At 60.4% G+C, this 13,694-nt stretch overlaps 1 long non-coding RNA gene across 3 annotated transcripts; it reads right to left on the minus strand.

Annotated features, from left to right (window-relative positions):
* Positions 1-10,780: 10,780 nt before the first annotated feature.
* On the minus strand, positions 10,781-13,201 carry LOC139602959 (uncharacterized). Of its 3 annotated transcripts, none has more exons than XR_011683531.1 (6): positions 12,750-13,201; positions 12,458-12,513; positions 12,154-12,213; positions 11,795-11,857; positions 11,270-11,359; positions 10,781-11,050 (listed from the first exon to the last, which is right to left on the minus strand). It is a non-coding gene; the product is annotated as an uncharacterized lncRNA (long non-coding RNA). The 3 variants fall into 3 exon arrangements; XR_011683530.1 differs by having other exon boundaries at positions 10,781-11,047; positions 12,750-13,200; XR_011683529.1 differs by lacking the exon at positions 10,781-11,050 and having other exon boundaries at positions 11,117-11,359; positions 12,750-13,184.
* Between the last annotated feature and the right edge of the window lie 493 nt (positions 13,202-13,694).

Consider the following 13,694-nt stretch of genomic DNA (forward strand, 5'->3'; position numbering starts at 1 on the left):
TTGGCCCCGAAGGCCTCGGACGGGAGCTGCGGGGGAAGGACGCGCCGGGCTGGGGCTGCTCGGGCTGTGCCAGGGCTCCTGCGGCTTCACGGGGCCTTTCCCCAGCAGGTTCCCCAGGGACCCCTGAAACTTCGCAGGTCTAACGAGCACCGAGAGCAGTCTGGAGAGCAGAGCTGAAGCCTCTCTGCCTCCTCCCCACAGGGCAGCCTCAAAAACCAGCCGAAGCCCCTCTCTGCAGCCCCCGTTTGCTGCTGCTGAGCTGGGTCAGGATGCACCCCGTCATTCCCCTGTCCGCTTGTACCCCACCGGACCCCCAAAATCAACATTCCCCCATCCATTTAACAGAGCAGTGCTGGAGGTTTGTGCACCTGGACCAGTGTAGGAGGGGAGCTGGGGGCAGCATCAGCGAGCAGCTCAGTCCTGGGGACTGAGCATCCCCTGTGCCCTGTCCCCCTCTATTGCCACCATCACCCAAGAGAGCAGCCACACACAAACACCAACTCTGCCGCAAGCAAAGCACATTTATTGGCTTCAGGGAAATCCCTGCTCACAACAATCCAAAGCTTTTAAAAGGGGAGGCAAAGATCTGAGGGGTCTGTGGGGGTTTCCCAGCACCTGCATTGTGCACGGCAAGGCTTCGGGATCAGGAACCTGCTTCGTTTCTCTTGGGTTCCTCATCTGGAGTTATCTCCTCCTCATGTTTGTCACCCGAGGTACTTTTTCTTGGGTTTGTCACTTGGGTTTTTTTCTTTATTTGGGGTTGTCACTTGGAGGTTTCTTCCCTTTGGAGAACCAGGCACCGGTTGCTGCACCAACTGAGCCCAGCCCAACTTTGGCACCAAGAGAAAGACCTGCAGCTCCTGTAAAGACAAATCGAGATCTGAGCTCCCAGGAGCATCAAGGCTGCCTGCTGAGGGACCGAGCACAGGGCACAGCCAGCCAAGGACTCCTCCCGGGCAGGGAGAGCCCAGGGAGTTTGGAGCAATTCAGACCAGGGAGGGGTTCAAGGGCTGCTTCTGCTCTAGAGCCAGCATCTTTTCCCTGCCATGGAGATGAAGCCCAGCTCCCCTGCCCTCCGCACTCACCGATGGACTGCAGCACAGCCACAGTGCTGCCAGCAGCCACTCCGCCGCCGTTGGCGATGGCAGCTGCCGACATCATCTTGGCAGCGACGGAGCCAGCGGCGATGCCGGCCCCGGTGAACCCCAGCGCGCCGATGAGCACCGGGAGGCCAACCACTGCCAATCCTGCAGGGAGGGCAGAGCAGTGTTAGGCTGCTCTCTGTGAGCCACATCTCCCCCTGCCACCTGCACCAGAACCGGCCTCCCCAGAAGCACCCAGGGAGCAGAGCGGGGAGCGAGGGCTGGGGCTGCAGGGACTGGGACAGCCCTGGGCAGCAGGAGAGGAGCAGCGTGCAGGGCTGCAGCAGCAGGGACAGGCAGAACTCCATTCCAGGCAGCAGCCAGAGCTGCCCCTCCTCCTCCCACCTGCACCCCAATTCTCCCCAGCCCTGGTACTTGCAGCCCCCAGCCCAGCCCCGTCCCCAGGACCACGCGGGGCTGGGAGCGGGCAGTGAACCCGAGCGCTGCTCATCCAGTGCCAGACCCTCACCTGCTCCCACTGTGGCTCCAATGACAGTTCCAATGCCACTTCCATTCTCCCCTGAGAAAGAAAATGGCAGGAAGGGAGGAAGGACATGAGCATGGACATCAAAGCTCCCTGAGCAGTGCTGAGCACTCTGTGCCAGGCAGAGCAGGGTCCCAGAGCCAGCAGCAGCTCCTCCAACCTCCCCCTGCCTTCATCTGCCTCCAGCCCCCAAAGACCCCTGGGAAGAGGCCACTGGAGGGGTGGGTCCCAGTGTCCCCCCAGGCTGGCAGGAACAGGGAGAAGGGCTCACCCCAAAGTGCCCACCCTGCCCTGCCCTGCCCTGCCCTGCCCACCACAGCCACCAACCCGGAACAGCACGGGACACAGGGCAGGTGTCAGCCCAGTCTGTCACCTGCCACCAGCACAAGGTCAATCAAACAGAGTTCATAACAAACTCACCCACTGCCTTGCCAGCCCTTCCCTGTGCAGGGGGAGAGGGAGCAGGGCTGGCAGCAGTGCCCACTGGAATCCCTTCCTGGAGCACAGCAAATCCCAGGGCACTCAGCAGGTACCTGGGCCCTGACTGCACACCCACCACCACTACAGCCCCTCCTGCAATGCATTTCTGATTTCAGGGCACCTATTGCTCCTACAGCTCTTCACAGGGTGCCCAGGCTGCTGGGGCTTCCCAGTGCCTACCAGGCTGCCTGGCAGGGATCTTGGGATCAGGCATCTGCTTGGCTTCCCTTGGGAAGTCACAAAGAATGACAGAATGAACAAGGCTGCAAAAGACCTTTGAGATCAAATCCAACCTATGACCTAACACCCCCTCATCAAATAAACCACAGCACTGAGTGCCACCTCCAGTGTCTTCTTAAATGCCTCCAGGGATGGTGACTCCACCACCTCCCTGGCCAGACAATGTCAGTGCCCAATCAGTCTTTCAGTGAAGAATTTTTTTCATGATGTCTCACCCAAACTTCCCATGAACTTTACCTGAATTAGGCCCATTGTTGGGACCATCATCGGGACCATCATCAGGACCATCCCCAGGACCACCCCCAGGACCATCCTCAGGACCATCCCCATCCTTGGGTTTGTCACCATGATTTGTCTCATCCCAGGATTCCTCATTTGAATTTCTCTCCTTCTTGGGCTCATCACCAGGAGTTGTGTGCTCCCCAGATTTCTCATTTATAATTATGGGGATCTTGGGTTCCTCCTCTGGAGTTGGCTTCATCTTGAACACCTTGACAGAGTCTCCTGCACCAAGTGACAGCAGGATAGATGTCAGCCCAGTTTTGGCACGAAGAGAGAAACCTGCAGCTCCAGGCTGGTGCTGCCCCTCCCTCACAGCAGCTCCCTGAGTCTCTCCTTCCCAGCACTCGCAGCCCCAGCCTGGCAGTGCCAGACCTTTACCTGCTCGGGCAGCTGCTCCAGTGGCAGCTCCTTTGCCTCTTGTCTCACAGCTAACAGGGAAAAATGCAGGAGGGCAGGAGGGAAAAGAGGAAAAGGAAAACGAAGAGGAAGAGGACAGGGAAGGTGGAAGAGGGAAGGAAGCAGCGCTGCCCACAGCATTGCTCACCTGCCCCCGGCGTTGCTCACCTGCCCGCAGTGCCCGGTGCACTGGAACGGTCCCGTGGTGCCCGATGGACTGCGATGGTCCCGCAGTGCCCGGTGCACTGGAAAGGTCCCGCAGTGCCCGGTGCACCGGAACGGCCCCGCGGTGCCCGATGGACTGCGATGGTCCCGGTGCTCGCCCCGGGGCCGCCCCGTCCCAGCCACGCCCAGGGAGGAGGCAGCGGGCTGAGCTTGATTCTTCATTCGGGCGGTCAGATACAGCAAGGGGGGCACGGGACAGAGGTGAGGGTCCCAGCCGCGGTACCAGAGGGGTTCCAGAGTGTGGGGTCACGACAGACGATTGCGAGGGTCCTGTTGTGTACGGGAGGGTCACGGCACGGCAGCCAAACCAGAGCCCTGTGTGGCTGCCGAAGCTTAACACCAGCCAGCCCCAAGCACCTCGCAGCCGCTTGCCCATCACTCCCACCCCTCCACCCCCCATCGGGACCAGGGAGGGAATGGAAGGGTAAAAACTAGAAAACTTGTGGGTTGAAATAAACAGTTTAATAGGGAAAGAAATAGCCGTGCACGCAAGCAAAGCAAACCCAGGAATTCAGTCCCTGCTTCCCGTGGGCAGGGAGGGGTTCAGCTCCTCCGGGAGAGAGGGACTCCTGCAGACGGGACAGACGCGGGAAGAGAAATGCCATCATTCCAAAGGTCCCCTCCTTTGTCCATTCATGTTATGTCCCACGGTCTGGGATATCCCATTGGTCAGTGGGGGTCACTTGTCCCTCCCACGTCTCCTCCCAACCTCCCGCACACCCCCAAGTCCCTCCCCAGCATGGCCGTGTGAGGGCCTGGAAATGCCTTGGCTCTGGGCTCAGCACTAACAAAACAGCTCTGTGACATCAACCTCGTGTTTGGCACAAAACCAAAACACAGCCCCAGAGCAGCCCCTGGGAGGAAAATTAAAATTACCCCTAGCCCAGCCCAAAGCAGCACAATGACCAAGAGCTGTGAGGAGTCCTGAGGAAGAGGAGGAGAAATCAGCCCAGGGCTCCCCAGCTGGCCCTGCCTAAGCATAGGGCCCCCACTATCCCCCCTAGCAAGGGGGAGCACCCCACAGAGGAGCAGATCCCCCAGATCTGAGCTCCCTGCTGCCATCAGGTGTGCCCACAGCCAAGGCAGTGCAGGCAGCAGGGCCACACCCCTGGGCCTGGACCCTGCTCCCATGGCCAGCCCAGGCCCTGGACATGGGCACTGCCCTGGGAGGCCAAAGCTCAGGGTGCTGGGGAAATACTGTGCTGCCTTGTTTACCAACACTACTGCAGAATGCATGTATTTGAGGTAAATAATAGAGAGAATGCAGGAACTGAAACTCAACTGAGTGTGGGGAGAGCCCTGAGGTCACACATGGGGCACAATAGAGGACAGAGAGCATTGTCAGCCCAGTCTGTCACCTGTCACAGGCACCTGGTGACTCAAACATGGTTTATGACAAAGCCATCCAATGCCTGGATGGGAGCCAGTGGCCAGAGGTTGTGCAGGGCTGTGGGGAGCACCTCCTGCCCACCCCCAGTCCCATCCTCAGCCTGTGCTCGGTGCAGCCCAGGCAGAGGCACTGCCCAGGTGGCCCCTGTGCCTGCAGCCACCAAACTGCTCCTCGTGTTTGGAGCCATGGCCAACCCACGTGTGCCTCGGACCCAGAGCCCCTCAGTGGCTGGAGGATGCTCAGGATGGTGTTTTGGGGGTGGCTGCCCTTTGTGGGTGATGGGATGCTCCAGGATGCAGCCAAGGCTCAGTGGTTTGGGCTGTGGGGGCACCTGTGGAGCTGCACCCCCCTAAGGGTGTTCTCAGCCTGTGCCAGAGAGTTGGCCTGCAGTCAGCTCTGCTCCATGAGCACACCCAGCCCCTTTCTGCTCTCCATTTCCCCCTCTGACCAGTGCTGCCAGTGGGCACAGCAGTTCTTGCCACAGAGCTGTCACCTTTCCTGCACAACCCCTGATCCCCTCAGCCCTGATCCCTGCCCCATCAGGTCCTGGCTCTTCCCACCACATTGGGGATTTATCCCTTTGCTAGATTTCAGTTGGGTTCAGACCACTGAAGGGTTCAAGGGCTGCTTTGGCTCTACAGAAAGCCCAGGGTACAACTCTGTGTTCCCTCCCAGCAAAGTCCATTTCCCTGCCCTCCCCACTCACCGATTCGGAGACTGAAGCCAAAATACTTGTAATTCATAGAGAACTTGATGGCCTCACCTCTTCCCAGTGCTGCAGGGAGGGCAGAGCAGTGTTAGGGTGCTCTCTGTGAGCCACATCTCCCCCTGCCACCTGCACCAGAACCAGCCTCCCCAGAAGCACCCAGGGAGCAGAGCGGGGAGCGAGGGCTGGGGCTGCAGGGACTGGGACAGCCCTGGGCAGCAGGAGAGGAGCAGCGTGCAGGGCTGCAGCAGCGGGGACAGGCAGAACTCCAGGCACTGCCCAGAGCTGCCCTTTCCCTCAGCAGCACAACCAGCAAAGCTGAGCACTGCTCATCCCGTGCCAGACTCTCACCTACAAGCGCAGGTCTAATGAGGATTCCAATGAGGAATGCAGCGACAAGTAGAAGAAAGTCTAAGAAGGAAAATGGCAGATGAGCAGGAGTTGGGCACTAAAGTTCCTCCTGGCTGGAGCCCCGTGCCCTGTGCCGGGCAGGGCAGGGACCCACTGGCAGCAGCAGCTCTCCCAGCACTGCCCTCCTTCATCCCTGCAGACACCCTAAGGGGCGAACCCAGGGTCCCTTTCCCCCCCAAATCTGTCCCACATTGTCCCACTGCAGGTCCGGTGTCCCCGACCCAACGAGCCACCCGACTTACCCATGGTGGGCTGGCCAGGAGCAAGAGCTGCACTGGGTCCGCTGTGAGCCCGGTCCTCCGAGAAACGAGAACAAGACGTTTTTCCGTGGGCAGTGGGTGGGGCTGGCGGGGCTTTGGTGTCCTGCACGATCGTGCCCAGCCACACCCGTCCCACCCAGGAGCCCGCGGTCCCCCACACAAGCACAGAACCCTCAGACTCTGCCCAGGCTCCTGCCCCGCCCAGGGCTTGGGGGATGCTCCACCGATACAGCGAGGTGAGCAGCCCCCCGTTATTGCCCCCTCTACACAGAGAAAGGGGGTGCTGTCCCCAAACATCCACTGTGGGAGCACAGCACCCCACACCACCAACCTGTCCTGTGTCTCCTGTGCTCTGAATGTCAAAGGGCAGCAGGAAGGATCCCAACAGGGAATGGCAGGGCAGGTAATGTACGGGAAATTGCGCAATCACTGAGTTTCAGTTTCGTTCTAATCAACTCTTGATACTGGTGTCTCTGCTGGAGCAGGGCTGGGGCTCCCCCATCTCCAGGACATTGGACCTTGGGGTTGTCCCTGCAGGGAGATTCTGGCTTTATATTCTGGGGAACTACAAGGAATTCTTGTAAAGATAGATGGTCCGGAACGAAATTAAGTCAACTGAGACAACATTGTATCTGAAACCTGTTTATTGATAACAAAAAAACAAACAAAATAAATTAGTTACCCTAGTAAAAACTGTTAGAAAAGGTAGAGAAGGAGAAAGGAAAATGGAAAAGGAGTGGGGGGGAGAGAGAAAGAGAGACAGCCAGAGACAAAAAGTGGGAGTGAGCAGCAGCAGGGCGGGGAGTGGCTGGATGCTCACAGGATGCAGGATGCTCTGGCAGCAGCCCAGGAGCTCCCCCATGGCTGCTCCCCAGGGATGCGGCCCTGAGGATCCCAGACACGGCTCCCAGGAGCCAAGACAAGGGCCCAGCCCAGCAGGAGCAGTGGGCACAGCGTGTCTGGCAGCACCAGCAGCCCTGAACCACCCCAAATCAAACAGAGTGGGTGTCCTGAGCCCGAGGCTGCAGAGATGCACCCAGTCCAGCCCCGGGGCTCTGCCGGCCTGCAGTGCAGTGCCATGCTGCCCTGAGGATTTGCTGCAGCAGTGCTGGGGTCCCAGGCACTGCCAGCACTGTCAGGCTGCAGTGGGAGCAGCCCCTGGCTGTGCAGGGGGACAGGGAGCAAGGCTGCAAACACTGCCTGTGCAATCCCTTCCTGGAGCACAGCATATCCCCAGCTGTGGGGCAGGAACCTGAGACACAACGCACACCAAGAGACACCACACACACACAGACACCAGCAATGCACTTTCATTAAAGGTTTCAAAAGCATTTATTGCTCAAGGCAATCCAAAATTTTTGAAGGGGCAGCTGGGGGTCTCTGTGGGCTTTCCAGTTCCAGTAGTGGGAACACATGAATGAAGCCAATTGGAAGGAAATCACCTTCTGCTCGCTGGCAGTGGGCACCAGGAGTTCTTCCAATGGACAGCATGATGCCTGCTGCTGCTTGCAGGGCAGAGTCAGTCCTTATGTTTTCCCCCTATAAAGACAGGAGTGTCTGTCCCAGAAGCATCGAGGCTGTCTGCTGATGGACAAGCACGAGGCAGGGACAGCCAACAATGTCTCTCCAGCAAGAGTCTCCCCAGTCTGTGCCAGAGAGTTGGCCTGCAGTCAGCTCTGCTCCCTGAGCACACCCAGCCCCTTTCTGCTCTCCATTTCCCCCTCTGACCACTGCTGCCAGTGGGCACAGCAGTTCTTGCCACAGAGCAGTCACCTGCCTGCACAGCCCCAATGCCCTCAGCCCCAACCCTACCCCAGCGGGTCTGGGCTCTTCCCACCACATTGGGATGGATCCCTTTCCCACAGTTTGGGCACATTCAGACCATTGAGGGGTTCATGGGCTGCTTTGCCTTCAGAGTAAGCCCAGGGCACAACCCTGTGTTCCACCCAGCACAGCCCAGCCCCCCTGCCCTCCCCACTCACCAGCTTGAAAATGGAAGGAAAAAGATCCCTTATTTATTTTGAGGATTATCTTGTCTTTGTGTATCGCTGTTCCAGGGAGGAGAGAGAAGTGTTAGGCTGCTCTCTGTGAGCCACATCTCCCCCTGCCCCCTGCACCAGAACCGGCCTCCCCAGAAGCACCCAGGGAGCAGAGCGGGGAGCGAGGGCTGGGGCTGCAGGGACTGGGACAGCCCTGGGCAGCAGGAGAGGAGCAGCGTGCAGGGCTGCAGCAGCGGGGACAGGCAGAACTCCAGGCAGAATTCCAGACAGCGCCCAGAGCTGTCCCCTCCCTCTCAGCAGCGCCACAAGAGAACCGAAACGCGGCGTATCCCGTGCCAGACTCTCACCTATAATTGTAATTCCTGCCATGACTACAACTAATCCAACGACCTTTAAAATTCCAAGGATGACTGGAACGGGAACTAAGAAGGAAAATGACAAAAGGGCAGCAGTGTGGGCAGTAAAGCCCCCTCCCGGCTGGAGCCCCGTGCCCTGTGCCGGGCAGGGCAGGGTCCCAGAGGCAGCAGCAGCTCTCCCAGCGCCGCCCTCCTTCAGCCCTGCAGACGCCCGGGAGGAGAGGGGAGAAGGGGCGAACCCCAGGGTCCCTGTGCCCCCCCCCTCTGGGCTGTCCCACTGCAGGTCCCGTGTCCCAGAGCCCACGAGACACCCAACTTACGCATGGTGGGCCCGGCGGGAGCGAGAGCTGCGATGAGGCTGCTGGAATCCCGGTCCCTTGGGAAGCAAGAACAAGATTCCTCTGCACAGGCAGCAGGTGGGATCAGCGGGGCTTTGCTGCCCGGCACGATCGCCCCCAGCCGCCCCAATCCCACTCAAGAGCCCCCGGCCCCTCCCTTCACAAGAAGAGACCCCCAAGCCCATGCACGCGAACCTGCCCGTCCCAGGGATCAGCGCCTGCTCCGCCGGCACAGCGAGGGGAGCAGCCCCCGTTCCTGTCCCCCTCCTCAGAGAAAGGCCGCTGTCCCCAAACACCCACCGCGGGACGGCGGCACCTCAACCTCTGGTGTGTCTTTTGTGCTCTGAGGGGGCCAATGGCGGCCGAAAATCAATAGACCCACCCTCGCCCCATCCGGCAGGAAAGGCAGGTCTGAGTCAACTGATTTCCGAGAAGTTCTTAAACAACTCTCTCAGGTTTAATTTCAGTTTAACTCTTGGTGTTGCTGCCTGTGCTAGAGCAGGAGAGAGGCTCTCCCGTCCTCGGGGTCGCACATATGGGCACATAAAGAAGAATGTAGGGTTGGGAGGGAGAGGCGGGCGCCGCGGGGCTGGGGCCGCGGGGCACGGGGCTGTCCCTCTGCCGGCCGTGTCCCCCAGCCCCAGTGAGGTCCTGGAAGGAGCCCGTGGCCATGGTGAAACCCGAGACTGGCCAGGGGCTTTGGGGGCACCTCCTGCCCACCCCCGGTCCCATCCTTCTCCTCTCTCCGGTGCAGCCGAGGTGGAGGCACTGCCCAGGTGGCCCCGGTGCCTGCAGCCATCCCACAGCTCCTCGTGTTTGGAGCCAAGGCCAACCCGCGTGTGCCTCGGACCCAGAGCCCCTGGGGGGCTGCAGAGTGTTCAGGTTGGTGTTTTGGGGGATTTTGGCTGCCCTTTGAGGGTGCCGGGATGCTCTGGGATGCAGCTGAGGCTCAGTGGTTTGGGCTGTGGGGGCACCTGTGGAGCTGCACCTGCGAGGAGATGGGGGCACAGCCAAGGGCCGTGTCCTGTGAGCCCACACGGGCCAGCACGGATGGGTGGCAGGGGTGGGTGCCTGTGCTTGGAACCACTTCCAGAGGGGAATCCCCTTCAGCCCAAGCTCTTGGCTTGGCAGGGGTCACTGTGGCTGCTGCTGCTGCTGCTGCTGGGCCAGGATGCACCAACTCATTCCCCTGCCACCCTGCACTCCACAGGACACCCTCCACATGTCCCTGTCCATTTGTCAGAGCAGAGGTTGAAGGTTGGTGCACCTGGACCAGTGTAGGGCAGCACCCACCTCCCACACCCCCATGCCCCTGCCCACCTCATTTGCAGCGATTCAGCACCAGGAGCTGTGGCCACACCGGCCACAGGTCCCTGCAAGGAGCCCCTGAGTGCCAAATCCAGCCTCACATCTCTGGCCCTGCTCACAGCAGCCACAGGCAGCAGAGTCACTGCTCAGTGCCACCCCTGAGCCACCAAGCATTGCTGTGAGCCACCAACCATTGCTGTGAGCCACCAACCATTGCTGTGAGACACCAACCATTGCTGTGAGACACCAACCCTTGCTGTGAGCCACCAACCATTGCTGTGAGCCACCAACCATTGCTGTGAGCCACCAAGCATTGCTGTGAGCCATCAACCCTTGCTGTGAGACACCAACCCTTGCTGTGAGCCACCAACCATTGCTGTGAGACACCAACCCTTGCTGTGAGACACCAACCATTGCTGTGAGCCACCATGGTGGCTGCCACCACAGCCATGCTCCCCCCAGGATGCTCTGGCAGCAGCCCAGGAGCTCCCCCATGGCTGCTCTCCAGGGATGCGGCCCTGAGGATCCCAGACACATCTCCCAGGAGCCCAGACAAGGGCCCAGCCCAGCAGGAGCAGTGGGCACAGCGTGTCTGGCAGCACCAGCAGCCCTGAACCACCCCAAATCAAACACAGTGGGTGCGCAGGGGGACGGGGAGCAAGGCTGGAAACTCTGCCTGTGCAATCCCTTCCTGGAGCACATCCCCAGCTGCAGGGCAGGAACCTGAGCCACAACGGACACCCAAGTACCACAATGCAGACATGCCAGCACTGTGCATTTATTGCTTATTTACTGCTTAATTCCAAATCATTGAAAGCAGAAGCTGTGGGAGGGATTGGAACTTTACAGCACCAGCCGTTTGAAGACGAACCCATGTGCTTGGAAGGAAGGGATCTTGCTTTTGCTCCCTTGCATTGAACACAGGGAGCTGGATCTGTTCCAGATGCAATCAGCTGCTGCTCAGAGGGCAGAGTCAGGCCATTTATGCAGCCTGACAGAAGTGTGATGTTCCAGGAGCATCGACGCTGCCTGCTGAGGGACAAGCATGAGGCAGGAACCTGAGCCACGACGCACACCAGGCACCACCACACACACCCACACCAGAAATGCACTTTTATTAAAGCTTTCAAAATCATTTACTGCTCAAGGCCACCCAAATCTGTTAAAGGGGCAGCTGCTGGTCAGTGGGGGCATGCTAGTTCATGCTGGTGGGAAGACATGAAGCAGGCGGCCTGGAAGGAAGGAAATCACCTTCTGTTCATTGTCCATGGTGATCAGGCTTTCTTCTTCTGGTCAGCATGGCGTTGGCTGTAGCCTGGGGGGCTGGCCTTTTGTTTCCCCCTATAAAGACATGACTATCAGGTCCCAGAAGCATCGAGGCTGCCTGCTGATGGACAAGAACGAGGCAGGGACAATGTTTCTCCAGCAAGTCTCCCCAGTCTGTGCCAGAGAGTTGGCCTGCAGTGAGCTCTGCTCCCTGAGCACACCCAGCCCCTTTCTGCTCTCCATTTCCACCTCTGGCCACTGCTGCCAGTGGGCACAGCAGTTCTTGCCACAGAGCAGTCACCTGCCTGCACAGCCCCAATGCCCTCAGCCCCAACCCTACCCCAGCGGGTCTGGGCTTTTCCCACCACATTGGGATGGATCCCTTTCCCACAGTTTGGGCACATTCAGACCATTGAGGGGTTCATGGGCTGCTTTGCCTTCAGAGTAAGCCCAGGGCTCAACCCCGTGTTCCACCCAGCACAGCCCAGCCCCCCTGCCCTCCCCACTCACCAGGATCACCACGTGCACCCCCGGCATTCCCAGCAGCGTCCTCGGCCTGATTCATTGCAACTACTGCAGGGAGGGCAGAGCAGTGTTAGGGTGCTCTCTGTGAGCCACATCTCCCCCTGCCACCTGCACCAGAACCGGCCTCCCCAAAAGCACCCAGGGAGCAGAGCGGGGAGCGAGGGCTGGGGCTGCAGGGACGGGGACAGCCCTGGGCACCGGGAGAGGAGCAGCGTGCAGGGCTGCAGCAGCGGGGACAGGCAGAACTCCAGGCAGAATTCCAGACAGCGCCCAGAGCTGTCCCCTCCCTCTCAGCAGCGCCACAAGAGAACCCAAACGCTGCTCATCCCGTGCCAAATTCTCACCCAAAATTGCAGCGCCTATGACCAGTACCGCGAAGTATGCCACGGCAACTGGAAGAAAGCCTAAAAAAGAAAATGACAAATGGGCGGGTATGTGGGCACTAAAGCCCCTCTCAGCTGGAGCCCCGTGCCCTGTGCCGGGCAGGGCAGGGTCCCAGAGGCAGCAGCAGCTCTCCCAGCACCGCCCTCCTTCAGCCCTGCAGAGGCCCGGGAGGAGAAAAGGGGCGAACCCCAGGGTCCCTGTGCCCCCCTCGATCTGTCCCACGCCAAGGTCCGGGCCCCCCACCCCACGAGCCACCCAACTTACTCATGGGCAGCGCGACAGGAGCGAGAGCTGCAGTGAGGCTGCTCTAATCCCGGTACCTTGGGAAGCAAGAAGATTTTTTTGCGTGGCCGGCAGGTGGGGTCAGCGGGGCTTTGCTGCCCGGCACGATCGCCCCCAGCCGCCCCTCTCCCACCCAGCAGACCCCGGCCCTCCCCTCACAAGAAGAGACCCCCCCCGCTCTCCCCAGCCCCGGCTGCTCCGCCGGCACAGCGAGGGGAGCAGCCCCCGTTCCTGCCACCGCATCAGAGAACGGCTGCTGTCCCCAAACACCCACCGCGACACTCCGCGACACCAAAGTCTTGTTTACGCTCTGAGGGGCCAACGGCGTTCGGAAAAGCTCCCCCCAGGCACGGCAGTTGTGTGTCAGCTGCTTTCCGCGAAATTCTGAAGTTTCGCTTTCTGGTTAACTCCTGATGGTGCTGCCTCTGCTAGAGCAGGACTGGGCTCTCCCGTGCTCGGGGTCGCACCCTGGGCTGTCCCCTCAGGGAGCCCTTTGGCCCCGAAGGCCTCGGACGGGAGCAGCGGGGGAAGGACGCGCCGGGCTGGGGCTGCTCGGGCTGTGCCAGGGCTCCGGCGGCTTCACGGGGCCTTTCCCCAGCAGGTTTGGGACCGATGAAACTCCGCGGCTCCGACGAGCACCGAGAGCAGTCTGGAGAGCAGAGCTGAAGCCGCTCTGCCTCCTCCCCACAGGGCATCCTCAAAAAACAGCAGAAACCCCTCTCTGCACCCCCGTTTGTCCCGCTCCCTGCAGCCACTCCTCAGCCCGAGCCCGCTCGGGGCTGCACGGCGGCAGCGCTCGGGGCCAGCGGGTGCCGTGGCTCATGCGCCGCTGCAGCTGGTTGAAGGGGACCAAATCCAGTTGCAAGTTGATCTGGTTCCTTTTTACCAGCCCCAGGGACGCATCGTCTCTCCGGAGGCTCCGTCTGGTCGCTGCTGGAGATGGGGGCTCCCGGCGTGTGGGTCCCAGCCCAAAAATACATACTTCTTAACATTCCATAGCACCGGCCGGCTCCATATGGGCATATGAAGAAGTATGTAGGGTTGGGAGGGAGAGGCAGGCGCCGCGGGGCTGGGGCCGCGGGGCACGGGGCTGTCCCTCTGCCGGCCGTGTCCCCCAGCCCCAGTGAGGTCCTGGAAGGAGCCCGTGGCCATGGTGAAACCCGAGACTGGCCAGGGGCTTTGGGGGCACCTCCTGCCCACCCCCGGTCCCATCCTTTGC

Source organism: Agelaius tricolor, unplaced genomic scaffold, assembly GCF_023055355.1.
Source record: "Agelaius tricolor isolate 1412-34295 unplaced genomic scaffold, bAgeTri1.0.p SCAF_36, whole genome shotgun sequence".
Lineage (NCBI taxonomy): Eukaryota > Metazoa > Chordata > Aves > Passeriformes > Icteridae > Agelaius > Agelaius tricolor.